The sequence below is a fragment of the Triticum dicoccoides genome, chromosome 3B (genome assembly GCF_002162155.2).
Source record: "Triticum dicoccoides isolate Atlit2015 ecotype Zavitan chromosome 3B, WEW_v2.0, whole genome shotgun sequence".
Classification (NCBI taxonomy): Eukaryota; Viridiplantae; Streptophyta; class Magnoliopsida; order Poales; family Poaceae; genus Triticum; species Triticum dicoccoides.
This window is the reverse complement of record NC_041385.1, coordinates 472181027-472201716: the sequence shown is the minus strand read 5'-3', so window position 1 is coordinate 472201716 and position 20690 is coordinate 472181027.

Sequence of the window (20690 nt, the reverse complement as noted above, 5' to 3'; positions counted from 1 at the left end):
AATCATCACCATCGTCATCACCAACGCTCCTCTCATTGGGAGAGGGCAATCTCCATCAACATCTTCACCAACACCATCTCATCTCCAAACCCTAGTTCATCTCTTGTATCCAATTCTTGTCTCCAAGTCCGGGATTGGTGCTAGTAGGTTGCTAGTAGTGTTGATTACTCCTTGTAGTTGATGCTAGTTGGTTTATTTGGTGGAGGATCATATGTTCAGATCCTCTATGCATATTATTACCCCTCTGATTATGAACATGAATATGCTTTGCGAGTAATTATGTTTGTTCTTGAGGACAAGGGAGAAGTCTTACTATTAGTAGTCATGTGAATTTGGTATTCGTTCGATATTTTGATGAGATTTATGTTGTCTATCCTCTAGTGGTGTTATGTGAATGTTGACTACATAACACTTCACCATTATTTGGGCCTAGAGGAAGGCATTGGGAAGTAATAAGTAGATGATGGGTTGCTAGAGTGACAGAAGCTTAAACCCTAGTTTATGCGTTGCTTCTTAAGGGGCTGATTTGGATCCATATGTTTCATGCTATGGTTAGGTTTACCTTAATACTTTTGTTTTAGTTGCGGATGCTTGCAATAGAGGTTAATCATAAGTGGGATGCTTGTCCAAGTAAGGGCAGTACCCAAGCACCGGTCCACCCACATATCAAATTATCAAAGTACCGAACACGGATCATATGAGCGTGATGAAAACTAGCTTGACGATATTCCCATGTGTCCTCGGGAGCGCTTTTCCTATTATAAGAGTTTGTCCAGGCTTGTCCTTTGCTACAAAAAGGATTGGGCCACCTTGCTGCACTTTATTTACTTTTGTTACTTGTTGCTCGTTACAATTTATCTTATCACAAAACTATCTGTTACCACTTATTTCAGTACTTGCAGAGAATACCTTGCTGAAAACCGCTTATCATTTCCTTCTGCTCCTCGCCGGGTTCGACACTCTTACTTATCGAAAGGACTACGATAGACCCCCTATACTTGTGGGTCATCAGCGTCTTAGCAGCCAAGGATGTTATCCACTGGGGGGCTCCGGGGACAGAGATCAGACTTGAGCCAAAGGAAGGCGAGGTCATGGTTTTTGCTGGTCATATGCTCCGGGGCTTTTCTACACCCGGCTCAAAATCTTTCGTCATGTTCTGTACTTTTTACAACTTCACCCCCAAGACATCGGCCCAAACTCTATTTCCAACATCCGCAACTTCCAATTTTTTTGCGAAGTATACCTTTAAGAGGAGCCTAGTGTTGATCTCTTTAGAGAGCACTATTATTTGAACCGCCAGATCGAGTTCATAGATGGTCCTAGTTTAGAATTTGGGGGAATTTCCATTCAAAGGTGCAAAGAAGCCACCTTCCCTTCAATTGCACTTCCTACTCACCCTAAAGACTAGAACCAAACTCGGTTTTATTTTCAAGATACATCTCCAGCCGATGAGAATCCTCTGCCGAGTTTCCGTGACAGCCGACTTAGCTCAAGACATCCACTCCCGGACCGAATCAACACCGAGGAACGGGCTAAATATATGCCCACTTTTTCAAAGATCAGAGCCTTGATGGCTAACGGCTTAACAGGAGTCGATTTAGTCCGGTGCTGGGTCGCCTGGAGGATTCTGCCCTTGAGTTGCCGGTCTGGTCTAATGTGTGAATAAACTAGTGATGTAAAAGACCCACAACATCACTGCAACATACATCTGGAAGATAGTGAGATCAACAAAATGACAAAATTGCTGCTTGGGGAGAATTTGGAAACTTGTAGCAAGATGGGGCTGAATCCAGTTTGCACCCTTAACCCGGCTCCAGCTGTAAGTACTTGAAGCTATTTTTACTTTATCTATTATTCATACATTGCCTTCTTCTTATTATCACTTGTTTCCCTCACGCCAATTCCTCTTTTTGGAACAAGAAACTTCAAGATAAGCCGACCAAGAAGGTCAGGGCAAAGAACAAGGCTCCCAAGAAGAAAACAGACACCTCAAAGCTATTTGCTTTGAATGATGATGAGTCAGAGGTAGAACTTGACTCCCTTGGCTTCTTTTTTGTACATCTTATTGACATTGATTGCTATCAGGATGATGCGGAGACCAGCCAGGCAGATGTTGTAGAGGTAACTACTATTTCCTCCAACTCAGAGCCTTTGCCAAGACAGAAAGTTTGGCACATGACCCGGAAAGTAAGGTTTTCTCACCCTTTAGCTTACTTGGATCCAAACTTTATTTTGAAGAAACAACAACATGAGGCTCGGCGTACAACCCAGAACAGCGGGGGAGGAGATCTGCATGCTGGCTTACCCAATACGCCGACCCGTTGCAAACACCGAGTAGAGGTTTCTCGGAATTCCGGCTTAGCTTTTCCAAAGGCGGGTCTTATCCGATAACCGCTTAACCTTCTGACTCAAATTATCAGGGAACCTCTCACTCCTCCTCTCGCGACTCAGCTGGAACTCATATTCCTCTCTTCAAAGTCGATCCTGGGTGAGCACATTAGATTTCTTTGCTTCAACACTTTATACACTGATATATTAACCTCTTCATATGTCTTATTTTCAGTGGTATAGCCAAGCCTAGCAAGAAACTGAAGGTAAATAAGCCAGTCGAAGACCCCAAGGCTCCTGAACCGGAGAAGCAGACAATGTCTGAATATTTACATCAAACCATGAAGCTGCTGCTGATGACCCGCCACCGGAGACCCACAACATCATAGTGGATCCAATGGGTGTTGATCCGCCCAGTACTAAACTGCCAAGTCCCACCAAGCCTGCTGAAGAACAGAATGAAGATGTTGTGGGCAGCGAGACTGGTTAAAGAGCCAGGCAACCCCACCGTTTTATCAAAACACAGTGTCAAGGAAGAATTTTCAGCTGCTGGCAAAGGCAAATGGAAATTGGACTTGGAAAGCTATGCCAGCTTCAGTGCTAGTGAGATTCATTCGGGCTACCTAAGCCGCCTACATACCAGTCGAGATATGGAAGCCGGCTTAGTCAATCTGATGAAAGAGCACTTTGAGGTAAACACTAAAACCCTTATCAAATGAATATATGTAAGCCGCCAAGTCTATAGGATACGAGAATTGAGAATGATGTAGACTTAAATGACAGCCTTCTTGCGATCCTTCAAAATTACCATATCTCCATTAGATCCAAATTAGTAGCCCCCAAGGGCCGGCTTAAGCTGAATAGATAAGCCGAGACTTAATATCATGTTGTAAAAAATCCGAATATGTAGCCCCATGAGCCGGCTTAATTTGAAAAAATCGAGCCGGGTTATTAAGGATTTGTTTTGAAAAAGAGTGACCTACATTAGCCCCCAAGTGACAAGTAGATTTCTTGTAATGTGCTTGGGACTTCAATAGAATGATTATCATGATTCCTATGTGTTGCTTGATTTATCTTTGTAGGCTGAATTAAGCATGAAGGAGTCTCAGGTGGCTGATCCGCGGAAGAACATCACATTACAACAATAAGAAACTTCAAAGGCCAAATCAGAAATTAAAGCCACCTTGGAGGTATCTGAAAAGTTGAAGACGGACTTCAACACACAGAGAGCCGGCTGGGAGACCGAAAAAGCAGCTCTACTGAAAAGAGTTGAAGATGCTGAAGCTGCTCTTATGTCGGTGATGACCCACAAGTATAGGGGATCAATTGTAGCTCTTTTCGATAAGTAAGAGTGTCGAACCCAACGAGGAGCAGAAGGAAATGACAAGTAGTTTTCAGTAAGGTAATGTCTACAAGTGTTGAAACTGTAAGTAGCGAGTAGTTTGATAGCAAGATAAATTGTAACGAGCAAGTAACGATAATTGTAACAATTATGCAGCAAGGTAGCCCAATCCTTTTGAGGCAAAGTACATGCCAATACAGTCTCTTATAATAAGCAAAGTGTTCTTGAGTGTACACGGGGATTTCATCTAGTCAATTTCGTCATGTCGGTTTGATTTGTGTTCGCTACTTTGATAATTTGATATGTGGGTGGACCGGTGCTTAGGTGTTGTTCTTACTTGAACAAACCTCCTACTTATGATTAACCCTCCCGCAAACATCCGCAACTACGAGAAAAGTATTTAGAATAAATTATAACCATATCATTAAACTCTTGGGCCCAATCGGTCCCTTAAGGGGTAGCGCATAAACTGGGGTTTAAGTTTCTGTCACTTTCACAACCCACCATCTATTTACTACTCCACAATGCATTCCCTTAGGCCCAAATATGGTGAAGTGTCATGTAGCCGACGTTCACATGACACCACTAAGGGAATCACAACATACATACCATCAAAATATTGAACACATATCAAATTCACATGATTACTTGCAACATGATTTATCCCGTGACCACAAGAACGAAAGTAACTACTCACAAACAACAAACATGCTCATGATCAGAGGGGTATTAATATGCATAATGGATCTGAACATATAATCTTCCACCAAATAAACCATATAGTAATCAACTACAAGATGTAGTTAACACTACTAGTCACCCCCTAGCAACAATCTATACTTTCGGTGACAAGATTCAATACAAGAGAAGAACTAGGGTTTGAGATGAGATGGTGTTGTGAAGATGTTGATGGAGATTGCCCTCCCCAAGATGGGAGAGTTGTTGGTGATGATGATGACGATGATTTCCCCCTTCGGGAGGGAAGTTCCCCCGGCAGAATCGCTCCGCCGGAGGGCAAAAGTGCTCCTGCCAAAGTCCCACCTCGAGACGGTGGCGCTCCGTCCCGAAAGTCTTCCCCTTATTTTTTTTCTAGCTCACAATCACTTATATACTAGAAGATGGGCACCAGAGGTGGGCTGAGGAGGCCACAACCCACCAGGGCGCGCCGGGGGGCCTGGCGCGCCCAGGTGGGTTATGCCCACCTGGTGGCCCCCGTCTGGTGTTTATTGGCTCCAATATTCCTTAAATAATCCATAAAAAATATCTGTAAAGTTTCATCTCATTTGGAGTTATGCAGAATAGGTGGCCTGACGTAGCTTTTTCAGGTCCAGATTTCCAGCTGCCGAAATTCTTCCTCTTGGTGTGTACCTCGCAAACTATGAGAGAAAAGGCATTAGAATTACTCCAAAAAGCATTATTATGGATAAAAACTGTTGGGGAACGTAGTAATTTCAAAAAAAATCCTACGCACACGCAAGATCATGATGATGCATAGCAATGAGAGGGTAGAGTGTAGTCCACGCACCCTCGTAGACCGTAAGCGGAAGCGTTTTGACAACGCGGTTGATGTAGTCGTACGTCTTCACGATCCGACCGATCCTAGTACCAAAAGTACAACACCTCCGCGATCTGCACACGTTCGGCTCGGTGAAGTCCCACGAACTCTCGATCCAGCTGAGTGTCGAGGGAGAGCTTCATCAGCACGACGACATGATGACGGTGATGATGAAGCGACCGTCACAGGGCTTCGCCTAAGCACTACAACGATATGACTGAGGTGTGTAACTGTGGAGGGGGGCACCACACACGACTAAGAGATTGTCTGTTGTGCCTTTGGGGTGTCCCCTGCCCACGTATATAAAGGAGGGAGGAGGACGAGGTCAGCCCTAGAGGGGGCGCGCCAAGTGTGGGGAGTCCTACTAGGACTCGTCCTAGTAGGATTCCCCTTTTCCTTTCTGGAGTAGGAGAGAAGAAAGAGGGAAAGAGAGAGGGAGTAGGAAAGGGAAAGGGGGGGGGCATCGCCCCCTTTCCCCTAGTCCCATTCGAACCCATTGGGGGGCGCACACCTCCTTCCCTTTGGTCTGCCTCCTCTATTCCCGTATGGCCCAATAAGGCCCAATACTTCTCCCAACGAATTCCCGTAACTCTCCGGTACTCCAAAAAATACCCGAATCACTCAGAACCTTTCCGAGTCCGAATATAGCCTTCCAATATATCGATCTTTACCTCTCGACCATTTCGAGACTCCTCGTCATGTCTCCGATCTCATCCGGGACTCCGAACAAACTTCGGTCATCAAATCACATAACTCATAATACAAATCGTCATCGAACGTTAAGCGTGCAGACCCTACGGGTTCGAGAACTATGCAGACATGACCGAGACACATCTCCGGTCAATAACTAATAGCGGAAGCTAGATGCTCATATTGGCTCTTACATATTCTACGAAGATCTTTATCGGTCAAACCGCATAACAACATACATTGTTCCCTTTGTCACCGGTATGTTACTTGCCTAAGATTCGATTGTCAGTATCCTCATAACTAGTTCAATCTGGTTACCGGCAAGTCTCTTTACTCACTCCATAATACATCATCCTGCAACTAACTCATTTGTTAAGTTCAAAGAATTTCAGAGTGAATTGGAAAATCATCATAACAAGAAAATAAAGTTTCTATGATCTGATCGTGGAGGTGAATATTTGAGTTACGAGTCTGGTCTTCATTTGAAACAATGTGGAATAGTTTCACAAACTCATGCCACTTGGAACACCACAACATAATGGTGTGTCCGAACGTCATAACCGTACTTTATTGGATATAGTACAATCTATGATGTCTCTTACTGATTTACCACTATTGTTTTGGGGTTATGCATTAGAGACAGCTGCATTCACGTTAAAAGGGCATCATCTAAATCCTTGAGACGACACCTTATGAACTGTGGTTTGGCAAGAAACCCAAGTTGTCGTTTCTTAAAGTTTGAGTCTGCGATGCTTATGTGGAAAAGTTTCAACCTGATAAGCTCGAACCCAGATCAGAGAAATGTGTCTTCATAGGATACCCAAAAGAGACAGTTGGGTACATCTTCTATCACAGATCCGAAGGCAAGACATTCGTTGCTAAGAATGGATCCTTTCTAGGGAAGGAGTTTCTCTCGAAAGAAGTGAGTGGGAGGAAAGTAGAACTTGATGAGGTAACTGGACCTGCTCCCTTATTGGAAAGTAGTTCATCACAGAAATCTGTTCCTGTGACTCCTACACCAATTAGTGAGGAAGCTGATGATGATGATCATGTAACTTCAGATCAAGTTACTACCGAACCTCATAGGTCAATCAGAGTAAGATCCGCACCAGAGTGGTACGGTAATCCTGTTCTAGAGGTCATGTTACTTGACCATGACGAACCTACGAACTATGAGGAAGCGATGATGAGCCTAGATTCCACGAAATGGCTTGAGGCCATGAAATCTGAGATGGGATCCATGTATGAGAACAAAGTGTGGACTTTGGTTGACTTGCCCGATGATCGGCAAGCCATAGAAAATAAATGGATCTTCAAGAGGAAGGCGAACGTTGATAGTAGTGTTGCTATCTACAAAGCTAGACTTGTCGAAAAAGGTTTTTGACAAAGTTCAAGGTGTTGACTACGATGAGATTTTCTCACTCGTAGCGATGCTTAAGTCTGTCTGAATCATGTTAGCAGTTGCCACATTTTATGAAATCTGGCAAATGGATGTCAAAACTGCATTCCTTAAGGGTTTTCTTAAAGAAGAGTTGTATATGATACAACCAGAAGGTTTTGTCGATCATACAGGTGCTAACAAAGTGATCAAGCTCCAGTGATCCATCTATGGACTGGTGCAAGCATCTCGGAGTTGGAATATACGCTTTGATGAGTTGATCAAAGCATATAGTTTGATACAGACTTGCGGTGAAGCCTGTATCTACAAGAAAGTGAGTGGGAGCACTGCAGCCTGATACGTCTCCAACATATCTATAATTTTTGATTGTTCCATGCTATTATATTACCCCTTTTGGATGTTTATGGGCTTTATTTTACACATTTATATCATTTTTGGGACTAACCTATTAACTGGAGGCCCAGCCCATATTGCTGTTTTATTGCCTGTTTCAGTATTTCGAAGAAAAGGAATATCAAACGGAGTCCAAACGGAATGAAACCTTCAGAAAAGTTATTTTTGGAACAGAACCAATCCTAGGAACTTGGAGTGCAAGCCAAGGGATCATCGAGGAGGCCACGAGACAGGGGGTGCGCCCACCCTCCTGGGCGTGCCCGCCCCTTGGGCGCGCCCTACCCTCTCGTGGGCCCCTCGAGGCTCCCCCGACCGACTTCTTTCGCCTATATAAGCCTACATACCCTAAAAACATCGGATATCAAGATAGATCGGGAGTTCCACCGTCGCAAGCCTCTGTAGCCACCAAAAACCTATCGGGGGCCCGTTCCGGCACCCTGCCGGAGGGGGAATCCATCACCGGTGGCCATCTTCATCATCCCGGTGCTATCCATGACAAGGAGGGAGTAGTTCACCCTCGGGGCTGAGGGTATGTACCAGTAGATATGTGTTTGATCTCTCTCTCTCCCTCTCTCTCGTGTTCTCTCTATGGCACGATCTTGATGTATCGCGAGCTTTGCTATTATAGTTGGATCTTATGATGTGTCTCCCCCTCTACTCTCTTGTGATGAATTGAGTTTCCCTCTTGAAGTTATCTTATCGGATTGAGTCTTTGATTTGAGAACACTTGATGTATGTCTTGTCGTGTTTATCCCACGATAATGGGGTCCTGCACCTCCTTCCATACAAGGCTTCGAAAGGGGCCATCTGCAAACTAGATTGATAATTGTTGTTGTAGGAGAACTCTGCATGTGGCAAATTGTCGTCCCAACTAGATCCATAATCTAGCGCACAAGCTCTCAGCATATCCTCCAAAATCTGATTGACTCTCTCGGTCTGTCCATCTGTCTGCGGATGAAAGGTTGTACTGAACTCGAGCCTGGTACCCAAAGTTTCATGCAACTGATTCTAGAACTTTGAGGTAAACTGGGTTCCTCTATCCGATACAATACTCCTCGGAACTCCATGCAGACATACAATCCTGGTCATGTAGATCTTTGCCAACTTAGCACTGGTGTAGGTGGTCTTCACTGGGATGAAATGAGCTACCTTCGTCAATCGATCGACTACAACCCAATTCGAGTCATAGCCTGAACGAGTCCTGGGCAATCCCATGATAAAATCCATGCCTAGCTTATCCCACTTCCATTTGGGTATCGGCAATGGCTGTAGCAATCCTACTAGCTTCTGATGCTCTGCCTTCACTCTCTGACATACATCACATACTACTACATATTCGGCAATATCCTTCTTCATTCCGGTCCACCAGAAAGTGTCCTTCAAATCTAAATACATCTTGGTATTTCCTGGGTGAATCGAATATGGCGAATCATGGGCCTCCTGCAAAATCAACTTCCTAATCTCCGGGTCATTAGGCACATAAACGCGGTCCTCAAACCATAAGGTATCGTGTTCATCCTCACGAAATCCCTTAGCTTTTCCCTTGCTCATTTTCTCCTTTATCTCGGCAATCTCCTTGTCAGTCTTATGGGCTTCTCTGATCTTATCCATCAAAGTAGATTGAATCTCCAATGCTGCTACATAGCCTCTCGGAACTATTTCCAAACATAGTTCACGAAGGTCCTCGGCTAACTCCTTTGGTAATCCTCCGGTCGTGAGTGTGTTTACATGGCTCTTACGGCTTAACGCATCGGCTACTACGTTTGCCTTTCCGGGGTGATAATGCAATCTCATATCATAATACTTGATGAGTTCCAACCATCTCCTTTGCCTGAGATTCAACTCCTTCTGTGTGAAGATGTACTTCAAACTCTTGTGATCCGTGTACACCTCACAATGGTTTCCAATGAGAAAATTTCTCCATGTCTTCAATGCATGCACTACGGATGGTAACTCCAAATCATGTGTGGCATAATTCAGCTCATGAGGCTTAAGTTGTCGTGAGGCATATGAAACAACTCTTCCTTCCTGCATAAGCACTACTCCAAGTCCTCGACGAGAAGCGTCGCAATACACCTCATAATCGTTGGTCTGATCTGGAAGAATCAACACTGACGAGGTAACCAAACGTTTCTTCAATTCCTGGAAACTGGCCTCACATTCCTCAGTCCATTTAAACTTGGTGTCTTTCTTCAACAACTCTGTCATGGGCTTTGCAATCTTCGAGAAATTCTCAATGAACCTCGGGTAGTATCCTGTGAGTCCTAGAAAGCTCCGGATCTCTCCAACTGTTGTTGGGGCTTCCCAATTTGTCACGGTGACAACTTTGGTGGGGTCTACTGCTATTCCTTCTCCAAATATAACATGTCCGAGGAATCCAACTTCCATCAACCAAAATTCACACTTGCTGAACTTGGCATATAACTGATGTTCTTTGAGCTTCTCAAGTACCAAACACAAATGCTCCTTATGCTCCTATTCATTCTTCGAGTAGACCAATATATCATCAATGAACACCACGACGAACTTATCCAGAAACTCCATAAACACCTTGTTCATCATGTTCATGAAATAGGCAGGTGCGTTAGTCAGACCAAATGACATAACGGTATACTCGTACAGCCTGTACCTGGTGGTAAAAGCCGTCTTGGGTATATCCTGCTCTCGAATCTTCAACTGGTGGTATCCTGATTGCAGATCGATCTTAGAAAATACTTTAGCTCCTTGCAATCGGCCAAACAAGTCATTTATCATCGGTAGTGGGTACTTGTTTTTGATTGTCACCTCATTCAATCCTCGATAATCAACAACCATCCTCAATGATCCATCCTTCTTCTCCACTAGAAGCACTGGCGATCCCCAAGGTGAAGAACTTGGGCGAATATAGCCTTTATCATGTAACTCCTTGATCTGCTTCTTAATTTCTTCCAAATCTTTTGCAGGCATCCTGTACAGTCTCTTAGATATCGGCCCTGTGCATGGCAAAATCTCAATCAAAAACTCAATGTCTCTATCCGGTGGCATGCCTGGCAACTCTTCTGGAAATACGTCGGGAAAATCCTTCACCATTGGTACTTCCTCCTGTACAACTCCTGATAAGGAATTTACTTGAGTCATCTTCGGCAGATGCCGGGATACATACTTGATCCTTCTTCCTTCTAGCGTGGAGCAAAATCGACTTACTGGCGCATTCAATGTTCCCTCCATACTTCGATAACCAATCCATGCCTAATATCACATCCAATCCTTGTGATTCCAGTACTATTAGGTCTGAGGGAAATACGTAGTTACCAATCCTTAATGGTAACCGATCACACCATAGACTAGCCATATACTCTGCCCCTGGCGAGGTTACTAACATGGGTGACCTAAGGGCTTGGGTTGGCAGGTTATACTTATCCACAAATCCCCTTGATATGTATGAATGTGATGCACCAGTATCAAAAAGAACGATTGCAGTAAATGACTTAACCAAAAACTTACCTATTACTGCATCTGGCTGGGCTTCAACCTCCTCCACGCTAACGTGGTTCACCTGTCCTTTGTTAAAAGGGTTGGGCTTCTTCCCAGAACTTCCATTGCCATTTCCATTCTTTGCTTCAGGGCATTCAGTGGCATAATGTCCGGTCTTCTGGCATTTGTAACAGGTGATGTGGCTCAGATCCCTCTTGGCTGGTGTTGATGGGTTGGTGCGGTTTTGTCCGTTGCTTCCTCCATTCCCATTACCATTCTTGGGGACACTATGGTTGTGCGAACTACCTCCTCCATGGGTATGCTGAAAATGTCCTCCCGAGTTCGGGGTAAAACGAGGCTTCTGCTGAGCTCCAGAATTGTACTTCCCTTGTCCATACTTCCTCTTGCGGCTGTCAATCTACTGCGGCTTCCCTTCAATCATAAGAGCTCTATCTACCAACTCCTGGTAGTTGTTGAAGGTTGCTACCATCAACTACATGCTCAGCTCATCATTCAGTCCTTCCAGAAACTTCTCCTGCTTAGCTGCATCCGTAGCAACGTCATCTGGGGCATAACGTGCTAGCCTACTAAAGTCATCCGCATACTGGCCAACAGTACGTCCTCCCTGGCATAAGTTGCGAAACTCATGCCTCTTCATGGCCATTGCTCCTGCTGAAACATGGGCAGTACGAAAAGCCTGCTGAAATTGATCCCATGTGACAGTGTCGATAGGATAAGTGGCTGTGAAATTCTCCCACCATGATGTTGCGGATCCATCAAGCTGATGCGCGGCAAAGCACACCTTCTCTGCATCTGTACATCCTACATTGGTAAACTCCCTTCTCATCTTGCGTAGCCAATCATTTGCAACTATCGGCTCAGTGCTATTGGAGAACACCGGCGGATTCAACCTCAAGAAACGGGCTAAGTGGTCAACAGGTGGTGGTGGTGGTGGGTTGTTGTTGTTGTTGTTCCCCTGATTCTGATTCTGGACTAGTATCTGCATCAATGCACTCTGTTGCTGGATCAACTGGGTGAGCTCCGATGGGAAAGCAAATCCATTGTCACGTCTCGAAGGCATCTGAGGGTTTAGAAAAGATGAGAAAATAGAATAGAATGAGGTCTAGAGAGAGAACACTACCCATATGCACATGAGACAAAAGCAAACAATATCACTTCAATCAATTCAAACAAGGGCATACAATGGTCTAACTATCGTTACAAAAGTGCTCGGACTATACTATATACATGGGGGAATACTACTACTGTTATGGTGGTCGACTAGAAAAACTGCTCCGATGAAGACTCCATGATATCTGCTCCAGCTTCATCAACATAGTCATCATCACTATCGTCTGGGTCCGAGTCGGTGTCGTCGATGATGATGTAGTTCTCCGTGCAAGTGCAATCATTGTCTTCTCCTCCAGTCGCGGGAAATCCCATGAATACTTTTAGCTTCTTCTTCAGATCATCATTCTGCTCTACGAGTGTCGTCATTTCCTCCTCATATCCATCACACTAGACTTGAGTTCTTCCTCCAGCTCCGTGATCTTGGTCAATGCCTTCTTCAGATCCATCATGCCTGTGCACATCTGGTTCTCCTGGCGTTGTATGTGCTGGTTTAACTCCTGGATGAAAGCTGCAATTGATCTATCCTTCCTGGTGCTGATCATCTCCCATTGCTCATCTCGGCGCCCACAAATCTGATAGATAGTATCCTTGAGATCCTTGTGGTAAACTTCTCCAATGCGTCCCATGGTGATGTGAGCTGCCATGCTCTTTCCTAGACTCCAGGTTGGTGCATCAAAGGAAAACTCTATGGGCTCAATGACTGGCATGAACGTTCTTCTTGGAACTTGAACTTGAAACATCTAGCGCTCTTCTTCGGGTAAAGTGGCGATGTAGGTCCAGATGAAGCTTGGTACTCCGATGCTCAGGTATCTAGTGACTTCCTTCAAGTGGCGTCCAAAGGGTGTATCTTCATCCGGTTGCGTGAACTTGTTCCTTGCATCCGCCATCCTAAAAGAGTAGAAAAGATGAGGAGTTAGAAATGAGAAGAGAGAGTAGTGATCTAGGGCTTTAGCTTACTGGTCATGTCCTACAGTCAGCGTGTGCTCTGATACCATCTTATAGCGACCAAACCTCAAAAAGTCTAATCACTATCCATCAGTGTCATCCCTGGATCGGTAATGCTGACACGCACAGTACTTGAAGGATTTATAACAGAGTAGCAATCACACACTTATTACATCGAATGTCTCAAAAGAGAACTTATTACAATAAATATGGCTTAAGGCCATCTAATAATGATAACAGCGAAAGGCTTGGAAGATAAGCGAGTCCATCAACTCCAACGGCATCACTGAGTATAGAACCACGACCTAAAAGCACCTTACTCGTCGTCTGAAAAGTCTGCAACATGAACATTGCAGCCCGAAACGGTCAGCACATGGAATATGCTGGCAATGTAACACATAGAGAGTAATGAAAGAATAATGCTATACTACATGCATATATGGCTGGTGGGAAGCTCTATGGTTATAGTTTTGCATAAAGCCATTTTTTTCCTACTGCAAAGGAATAACATTTTATTTAACTATCATGGTGGTTGTTAAACATTGAGAAGGATACTCAACTCAATCCCAATTAAGCATCATCATTAAACCCAACAATATTAATTAAGTAACATGATGAGATTCACATGATAATCCAAGTACTAGATACTCAAAACGTCCATAACCGGGGACACGGCTAACCATGATTAGTTTATACACTCTGCAGAGGTTTGCGCACTTTTCCCCGCAAGACTCGATCTCCTCCGCTTGATTTCTCGCACTACATGGTGTTTGAGAAACGGATGACCGAGACACAGTCTTTCAGAAGCATTAACTCTCTACTCGGGTAGACCATACCAACCTACATCCCCTACATCTGCTAGTCTACCTCTTCAAGAGCTCACGCAACTTAATCAACTATGCTAGAGCCCATTGTAGCTTGCGGCTGCACACGAAAGTTTCCAGTATGAATAATCTCATGATCCCTTTGAGCCTGGGTGGCGGTCCATAGGAGAATCACACGGTACCCCGGGATTTCCAAAAATACAGGCAACACTGGGTTCCCCAGGTGCCTCAATCCACCCAGATGTGAATTTAAGTTGCCACCTTAAGTAAACTATTAATTAAACAATCTCACATCTGTCATGGAAACACTCACCCAATCCACGTCTACTAGCATAGCCTAGCAATATAAGCAAACGTAGAAGTAACTCCCAAAGGTTTGATAATAAACAGGTAATAGGTTCTACCTCATCTACTTCCCAAAACCCACATATTAATCAGATCCTAACCATGCAATTGTTTGAGGATTGATCTAATGCAATAAAACTAGGTAGTAAAGAGGTATGATCAAACTGTTACTTGCCTTGCTGATGATCCGTGAAACCTAGAGATTCGAAGTAGCAAGCGCCGCACTTCGGGTACTCTATCGCAAACAAACAAGCATACAATAAGCACTCATCTAATGCACAGGTAAAACTCAAATAAGAGATCTAACCACAAAGTTCAACTTAAGAACTCCGGTTTGCAAAAAGAATCAAATCAAACGAAGCAACGAAAGTCAAATGGCGAAAGAAACAAGCTTCGTTTATTAATCTGGACCTAAGTCAAAATTTACAGTAGCAAAAACTCGTTTGAGTTGGTTAAACGGAAAGAGGGTTTCGAGATGAAACTCCACGTGCTTGAATCGCCTTATTCCGATAAACGAGCGAAAAGTTATACTAAAACGAAAATCGGATCAGAAATCGTGATCAGAAATAATCGCGGAAAATCCGAGAAAAAGAAAAACGAACGAACGTTCGCTGTCTGCGGCTAAACGACGAAAATTGTTTGTTAAAACGAACGTACGGACGAACATCCGCTAAATAACTAAACCGGAAAAAAATAAAACCAATCTAAAAAAATAAACAGCGGTTCTAAAAAAAACCGACAGTTTTCTCAGGAAAACCGCGGCGGCGGCGGCGGCGGGTCAACGGCAGCGGCGGCGGTTGGCTCCGGCGGGGCGGGCGACTCCGGCGGCGGCAAGTGTGGCAGCGGCGGCGGTGAGCGGCGAGGGGCGGCGGCGGCGAGGCGCGGCGGCGGCGGCAGGATCCGGCGGCGGCGGCGCGGGGCTCGAGGCGGGGTGAGGCGGTGCCTAGGGTTTCGGCCCGGGGTGGGCCGCTGACCTTTAAAGGCCGCCCGGGCGCAGTGTCCAGGTTGGACACGGCCCGGTAAGGCGGTAACCTCTTTTTTAAAAAAAACATTACGCGTAGAAAAACAATTAAAAGAAATACTAAACGGACTCCAAAAATCCTGAAATAAATTTTCCCCGACTTCTAAAATCGAGCCGGACAAGATGAACATTTATTTGGGGCCTAAATGCAATTTTGGAAAACGCACATTTTTCTAAATTCAAATCAAATAGCAATAAACTCCAAAATAAAATCTTATTTGATTTTTGTATTAAATCTTCAATATTTCTTTATTTTTGGAAAGTCATCTTATTCCCTCTTTCACATTTTCATAGTAGAAATAATTGAAGATAAAATAAATAAAATCAAATGATCCTATTTTCAAAATTTGAGAAAACTCAAATATGAAAATATCAAAATTCCCAACTCTCTCCGTGGGTCCTTGAGTTGCGTAGAATTTCTAGGATCGAGCCAAAATGCAATAAAATATGATATGCAATGATGATCTATGTATAACGTTCCAAATTGAAAATTTGGGATGTTACAGTGCTACCAAACGTCACAACGTAACTGGGTGATTATAATGGTGCTCTACACGTGTTTCCGATGGTACTTGTTGAGTTGGCATAGATCGAGATTAGGATTTTTCGCTCCGATTGTCAGAGAGGTATCTCTGGGCCCTCTCGGTAATCCACATCACTATAAGCCTTGCAAGCAATGTTACTAATGAGTTAGTCGCGGGATGATGCATTACGGAACGAGTAAAGAGACTTGCCCGTAATGAGATTGAACTAGGTATTGGATACCGACGATCGAATCTCGGGCAAGTAACATACCGATGACAAAGGAACAACATATGATGTTATGCGGTTTGACCAATAAAGATCTTCGTAGAATATGTGGGAGCCAATATGAGCATCCAGGTTCCGCTATTGGTTATTGACCGGAGACGTGTCTCGGTCATGTCTACATAGTTCTCGAACCAGTAGGGTCCGCACGCTTAACGTTCGGTGACGATCGGTATTATGAGTTTATGTGTTTTGATGTGCCGAAGATAGTTTGGAGTCCCGGATGTGATCACGGACATGACGAGGAATCTCAAAATGGTCGAGACGTAAAGATTGACATATTGGACGGCTATATTCGCACATCGGAAGTGTTCCGGAGAAGTTTCGGATAAAACCGAAGTGCCGGAGGGGTTACCGGAACCCCCCGGGGAAGTATTGGGCCTTAGTGGGCCTGAGGGGAGAGAGAGGGCAGCAGCCCAGGAGGTGGCGCGCCCCCTCCCATGGGGAGTCCGAATTGGAATAGGGGAGGGGGCGCGACCCCTCTTTCCCTCTCCCTCTTCCTCTCCTTCCTTCCCCCTCCCCCCTTCCTAGTGAGACTAGGAAAGGACGAATCCTCCTCCTAGTAGGAGGAGGATTCCTCCTCTCCTTGGGGCGCACCAAGGGCCGGCCGGCCTCCCCCTTTCTCCTTTATATACGTGGGCGGGGGGGCACCCTAGGACACGCAAGTTCATTGTTCCAAGCCGTGTGCGGTGCCCCCCTCCACCATATTCCACCTCGGTCATATCGTAGCGGTGCTTAGGCAAAGCCCTGCGTCGGTAACTTCATCATCACCATCATCACGCCATCGTGCCGACGAAACTCTCCCTCGGCCTCAACTGGATCAAGAGTACGAGGGACGTCATCGAGCTGAACGTGTGCTGAACTCGGAGGTGCCATGCGTTCTGTACTAGGATCTGTCGGATCATGAAGATGTTCGACTACATCATTTGCGTTGATATAACGCTTCTGCTTACGGTCTACGAGGGTACGTGGACGACACTCTCCCCGCTCGTTGCTATGCATCACCATGATCTTGCGTGTGCGTAGGAATTCTTTTGAAATTACTATGTTCCCCAACATATTTTGCCTTCGGATCTGTGATATAAGGTGTACCCAACAACTTCGTTTGGGTATCCTATGAAGATGCACTTCTCCGATTTGGGTTCGAGCTTATTAGGTTGAAACTTTTTCACATAAGCATCGCCGCCCCAAACTTTAAGAAACGACATCTTAGGTTTCTTGCCAAACCACAGTTCATATGGTGTCATCTCAATGGATTTATATGGTGCCCAATTTAACGTGAATGCAGTTGTCTCTAATGCATAACCCCAAAACGATAGTGGTAAATTGGTAAGAGACATCATAGATTGCACTATATCCAATAAAGTATGGTTACGACGTTCTAACACACCATTATGTTGTGGTGTTCTAGGTGGCATCAGTTTGTGAAACTATTCCACGTTATTTTAATTGAAGGACAAACTCATAACTCAAATATTTGCCTCTACAATCAGATCGTAGAAATTTTATTTTCTTGTTATGATGATTCCCTACTTCACTCCGAAATCTTTGAACTTTTCAAGTGTTTCAGACTTGTGTTTCTTCAAGTAGATATACCCATATCTGCTCAAATCATCTATGAAGGTCAGAAAATAATGATACCCGCCACGAGCCTCAACACTCATTGGACTGCATACATCAGTATGTATTATTTCCAATAAGTCAGTTGCTCGCTCCATTGTTCCAGAGAACAGAGTCTTAGTCATCTTGACCATGAGGCATGGTTCGCAAGCATCAAGTGATTCATAATCAAGTGATTCCAAAATCCCATCAGCATGGAGTTTCTTCATGCGCTTTACACCAATATGACTTAAACGGCAGTGCCTCAAAATATGTTGCACTATCATTATCAACTTTGATTCTTTTGGCATCAATATTATGAATATGTGTATCACTACGATCGAGATTCAATAAACTATTCACCTTGGGTGTATGACCACAGAAGGTTTTATTCATGTAAACAGAATAACAATTATTCTTTGACTTAAATGAATAATTGTATTGCAATAAACATGACCCAATCATATTATGCTCAACACAAACACCAAATAACATTTATTTTAGGTTCAACACTAATCCCGAAGGTAAAGGGAGAGTGCGATGGTGATTTTATCAACCTTGGAATCACTTCCAACAACATTGTCACCTTGCCCTCAACTAGTCTCTGTTCATTTTGTAACACCTGTTTCAAGTTACTAATCATAGGAACTGAACCAGTATCAAATACCCAGGGGATAGTATGAATACTAGTAAAGTACACATCAATAACATGTATATCAAATATACTTTTGTTCACTTTGCCATCCTTCTTATCCACCAAGTATTTGGGGCATTTCTGCTTCCAGTGACTATTTCCTTTGCAGTAGAAGCACTCAGTTTCAGGCTTGGGTCTAGCTTTGGGCTTCTTCATGGGAGTGGCAACTTGCTTTCCATTCTCTTGAAGTTCCCTTTTCTTTCCCTTGCCCTTTTACTTGAAACTAGTGGTCTTTTCAACCGTCAACACTTGATGCTTTTCTTGATTTTTACCTTCGCCTATTTCAGCATCGCGAAGATCTCGGGGAATTGTTTTCGTCATCACTTGCTTATTGTAGTTCATCACAAAATTCTAGTAACTTGGTGATAGTGACTAGAGAACTCTGTCAATCACTATCTTATCAGGAAGATTAACTCCCACTTGATTCAAGTGATTGTAGTACTGAGACATTCTGAGCACAGGCTCACTGGCTGAGCTATTCTCCTCCATCTTGTAGGCAAAGAACTTTGTCAGAGGGCTCATACCTCTTAACACGGGTATGAGTCTGAAATACCAATTTCAACTCTTGGAACATCTAATATGCTCCATGTCGTTCAAAACATTTTTTAAGTCATGGTTCTAAGCCATAAAGCATGGTGCACTAAACTATAAAGTAGTCATCATACCGAGCTTGTCAAACATTCATAACGTCTGCGTCTGCTCCTGCAATAGTTTTGTCACCTAGCGGTGCATCAAGGACATAATACTTCTGTGCACCAATGATGATAATCCTCAGATCACGGACCAAGTCCACATCATTTCTACTAACATCTTTCAACTTATTTTTCTCTAGGAACATATCAAAAAATAAATGGGGGGCTATATCGTGAGCTATTGATCTACAACATAGTTATGCAAATACTATCAGGACTAAGTTCATGATAAATTAAAGTTCAATTAATCATATTACTTAAGAACTCCCACTTAGATAGACATCCCTCTAATCATCTAAGTGATCACATGATCCATATCAACTAAACCATGTCCGATCATCATGTGAGATGGAGTAGTTTTCAGTGGTGAACATCCCTATGTTGATCATATCTACTATATGATTCACGCTCGACCTTTCAGCCTCAGTGTTCTGAGGCCATATCTTCATATGCTAGGCTCGTCAAGTTTAACCCGAGTATTCTGCGTGTGCAAAACTGGCTTGCACCCGTTGTATGTGAACATAGAGCTTATCACACCCGATCATCACGTGGTGTCTCAGCACGAAGAACTGTCACAATGGTGCATACTCAGGGAGAACACTTATACCTTGAAATTTTAGTAAGGGATCATCTTATAAAGCCACCATCGTACTGAGAAAAATAATATGCATAAAAGATAAACATCACATGCAATCAAAATATGTGACATGATATGGCCATCATCACCTTGTGCCTTTGATCTCCATCTCCAAAGTACCTTCATGATCTCCATCGTCACGGCATGACACCATGATCTCCATCATCTTCATCTCTATCAACGTGTCGTTACATGGTCGTCTCGCCAACTATTGCTTTTGCAACTATTGCTATCGCATAGCGATAAAGTAAAGCAATTAAATGGCGCTTGCATCTTATGCAATAAAGAGACAACTATAAGGCTCCTGCCAGTTGCCGATAACTTTAACAAAACATGATCATCTCATACAACAATTTATATATCATCACTTCTTGACCATATCACATCACAAAATGCCCTGCAAAAACAAGTTAGGCATTCTCTACTTTGTTGTTGCAAGTTTTACGTGGCTACTGAGCAAGAACCGTTCTTACCTACGCATTAAAACCACAAAGATTTTTCGTCAAGTATGTGTTGTTTTAACCTTCAACCAGAACCGGGCGTAGCCACACACGATTCAACTAAAGTTGGAGAAACTGACACCCGCCAGCCACCTGTGTGAGAAGCACGTCGGTAGAACCTGTTGGGGAACGTAGTAATTTCAAAAAATTTCCTACGCACACGCAAGATCATGGTGATGGCATAGCAACGAGAGGGGAGAGTAATGTCCACGTACCCTCGTAGACCGTAAGCGGAAGCGTTAGCACAACGCGGTTGATGTAGTCGTACGTCTTCACGATCCGACCGATCCAAGCACCGAACGTACGGCACCTCCGAGCTCAGCACACGTTCAGCT